The sequence below is a fragment of the Epinephelus moara genome, chromosome 16 (assembly GCF_006386435.1).
Source record: "Epinephelus moara isolate mb chromosome 16, YSFRI_EMoa_1.0, whole genome shotgun sequence".
In the NCBI taxonomy this organism is placed as follows: Eukaryota; Metazoa; Chordata; class Actinopteri; order Perciformes; family Serranidae; genus Epinephelus; species Epinephelus moara.
Genome location: NC_065521.1, coordinates 36,693,829 through 36,697,939, shown reverse-complemented (window position 1 = coordinate 36,697,939; position 4,111 = coordinate 36,693,829).

Here is a 4,111-nt window from a genome sequence, read left to right as displayed (position 1 = left end):
CATAGTGTTCATACTGCTAGACAACCGGTTCTCACTTCCAGTTAGCGATACCCATCCCACATAATATTACAGCACGACTATCACACAGGCCCACGCACCCACTTTCTCACCGAGTCGCCACATTTCTAACTGTTGATGAAGGCAGCACTTAACCAGCCGAATGTTCCAATCAGTCAAACAATGAAGCCTGAGTTTCCAAAGTAAAAGTGTGTTTTATTGATTTAATTGCAATAAATACATTACGGTAAAAAGGTGAAAATATCAGCAGGGACTGGTGCTGCAAAAGTGACCATTCTGGCAACTGTAAAAGTTTAATAGCATGTCTGGAAATATAATATTTCCACTTATGGGAGAGGTTTGCTTTGAGATGTCATGAGTTACAGATTACAAGTTTGCAAATAGAATAAGAACATCATGTATTAATCTACAAATCCAAGCCTCTCACAGAAAGTGGCAGATACTTAAATAGTACAGTGCAAAACTTTACAAAGTCATTTAACATAACTTGGACACTTCTGCAGCCCAAAAAAGGTGTACATCTTATAGCAGCTACCCCCTTAACAGCAATTCACGTGTAACAATCGACAACAAAACAAACCAAAACAGGCAAACAAGGCAAAATAGCAACAAAGACCAAATAAAACACACAAAATACAACTTACAAAAGGCAACTTGCGCGATTTAAGTTCCCTGCACCATTTTCTTCTACATCAGTATTACAGTCTGATCATCTATTTCCATATTTGATCAATACATTATTTTTAAATTTTTGCTTAAACCTACTTAATGTTCTGCATGTTTCAGTTCCTCAGGACAACTGCTCCATAAACTCAGATACAATGTAGTTTGGCATTGGTCCTCACCAATGGTTTTTTGAACATAAAAACACCTCTCAAAGCATGCTGACTTTCTCTCCTTTGAAACAACTTTTGGATACTTTCAGGTAATAATTGTTTTTCTTGTTTGCCCTGTACAAAAGTTGACAAAATCTTCAAATTTAAGTATATTTAGTTTAATAAATAGTGAGTTTGTTGGTTCTCTGTATGAGGTTTTGTTCACAATTCTTATGGCTTCCTATTTAAGTATGAAAAGAAGGGCTAATGTAACTATTTTAATCACTCCATCAATCAAATGTAATGCATTACATTTGATTGCTTACAAATGTTTTAAACTGGGCAACAAAGCTGTTCAGAAATAGGCTATGTCAAAAGAAGGCATTCCTGCAAGGTGAAAAGATGCAAAGCAACAGAATGAACTGTAACTAATGACAATTACATTTAGCCTATATTGTAATTTGATTACATGTAACTAGTTACTCCCTGACACTGAACATTTCACTTGACTTCTGTTGCAAGAAAAACCTGAAGTTGATTTGATGTGTGGCAAACTAACAGCCCTTATCATCATTTCCTCCCGTGTGCACCTGGATGGAGCTGCAACTCACTTATTAATTCAGATGGGCAGGAAACCTTCAAGCTCCCCGTGTCAAAAATATTATCAAAAGACTCATTTCTGAGGAGGATGAAACGCTGCTCTTAAAAAACTGTCTTGTAAATGTCAATGATGATGAAAATTTATAGGCTATTTTAGGTTTTGAAGGCTACAGGTTTTGTGACATTCAATTTGCACTCTGTCAAGCTGAGAGTCTTTGAAGACTGCTGAAATGACGGAGGAACAAAGAAGACTGTCTAGAAAGATATTTTGCCCCTCGGAGCCACACTGAGGAGTTTACACTGGAGGCTAATTTGCTGGAAATGTGTATAGGTGGTATATTGCACTGTTAACGTGGTTTTCTAGACGTAATGTTGCCCTCTGCTGGCTGCACATGTGTCAGTCACATATCCATGAGGTCGAGTGATGTCACCAAGTCATAAAAACCTGCCAGGCCACATAGCTTGGACTGATACAGTTGTTTGGTGACGTGTAGCTTTGGCATCCATGGCCTTTAGAAAATTCAGACTGTCTATATGTCAGATATTTTCAGTCAATGTGAAATCAAATGTTGATAAATTCTGTAGCATCTGAACAATGCCTGGTGTCCTATGGGGATATTTAAGTGTTTCAGTCACATTCTGCTGTTACAAGCTGTATAAACAGTACTTCACAATCTCAAAGCAAAATATTTCTGTTTTTACTTCAGTACATTCTGAAGCTAGTGGCTCATATTCTGATTTTTTTTTTCAGGAGAAACAAATTATACTTTCAGACCACAGAATATTTTGCATTCTCTTGCCTAAACCACCCACCAGGTGAGATTTAATCAGACTGAGCACCACTTTGGCCAGAACCACACAACAATGCTGCTTTAATGCTGATTATCTTCAGCCCCTAGTCAACGGGACAACATGTAGAGGCATAAATAAGTTTCACCTTTAGTTCCGATAAGTTTTAATTTTACTTCCAGTCAGAAAGGGCTGAAGGAAAATTAATGCATATGACTGGATACATGAGATTTGGATTATACTGCTGCAATTTTGTGAGAGTTTATAAACAGATGTTGTTAAACATATGAAGCTAAATCAGGGCAAAAAGTTTTCAAATTACAAAACACATAATATCATTGCTTTTTGTCCTGATTTAGCTCCTTATTAAACATGGTCCCCAATGACTCTAATTAATCAACAATGTTTGCCATTTTGGGACTCTTCACTTACTGCAGGCATGTGAGAAATATAAGGTTTTCTTCACAAACTCAAGGTAACATGACATAAATGATGGATAAATTTTGTGGGTGAAGTATTACTTTAATGCAGCCGGATTCAAAACTCCATATTTTGCTCTACATCTGCTACCTCAGTGTATTTTACTGCAGATACTTGTTTACATTCATACTAAACATTATAAAAACAGGACTTCAGTTGTAATTAAATATTTTTCCATTGAGATATTGCTTCTTATACTAAGATTTACATTTAGTAAATACTACTAATAACAATACTACATAATACTACTACTACTAATAAGAATAAGAATAATCATCATCATCATCATCATAATGCTTTTAGTATGAATTAATTTATCACTGCAGGGACAGGGCTCAAATATCAAGTGTTACCATGGTAATTCTGAACAAACACATGGTTGTTACAGTTAATTTTAGCTTCTAAACTGTTTATCAGTGTTGTAGTAAGGATTGATCTTGGTCTCAAGACCACTCTTTGAAGGTCTCAGTCTGGTCTCAAACTTGACCATATTCTTTTTTTAAGATGATCTTTTTGGCTTTCTTAGATAGGACAGTCTAAGCATGAGAGAGGGAGAGAAAGAGGATGACATGCAGCAAGGGGGCACAGGCTGGAATCAAACCCACAGTCACTGCTGCAAGGACATTGCCTTCATTTATGGAATACCAGCTCTACCCACTAAACCACTGGGCTCCCACTTGACCATATTTTTACTCGGTCTTGTCTTGGTCTCAAAGAAGACCCTGGATTTTATTTCAATACTGGTGAAGACCTCAACTAGGAGGATATCACTAAATTGCCTGCGCAAAATCAGAGTGCTGAATAAAGATGGTGAAGGTGATTTTAGCTCATTAGTGTTTGTATTTGTTTGCTCATAGACAACAAAGTTAAATTCCTACATATAAAATTCACCTCTGCAATGCCTTTTGATTATTTTATCAAGACATTTCTCATGGTACTCTTATACATACACACATACACTCACTGGCCACTTTATTAGGTACGCCCGTTCACCTGCTGGTTAACACAAATAGCTAATTAGCCAATCATGGCAGCAACTGGATGTATTTAGTCACGTAGACATGGTCAAGACGACCTGCTGAAGTTCAAACTGAGCATCAGAATGGGGAAGAAAGGTGATTTAAGTGACTTTAAACGTAGCATGGCTGTTGAGTATTTCAGAAACTGCTGGGATTTTCACACACAACCATTTCTAGGGTTTACAGAGGATGGTCTGAAAAAGAGAGAATATCCAGAGAGCAGCAGTTCTCTGGGTGAAAATGCCTTGTTGATGCCAGAGGTCAGAGGAGAATGGCCAGACTGGTTCAAGATGATAGAAAAGCAACAGTAACTCAAATAACCACTGGTTACAACCAAGGTCTGCAGAAGACCATCTCTGAACCAACAACACGTCCAACCTTGAAGCAGAT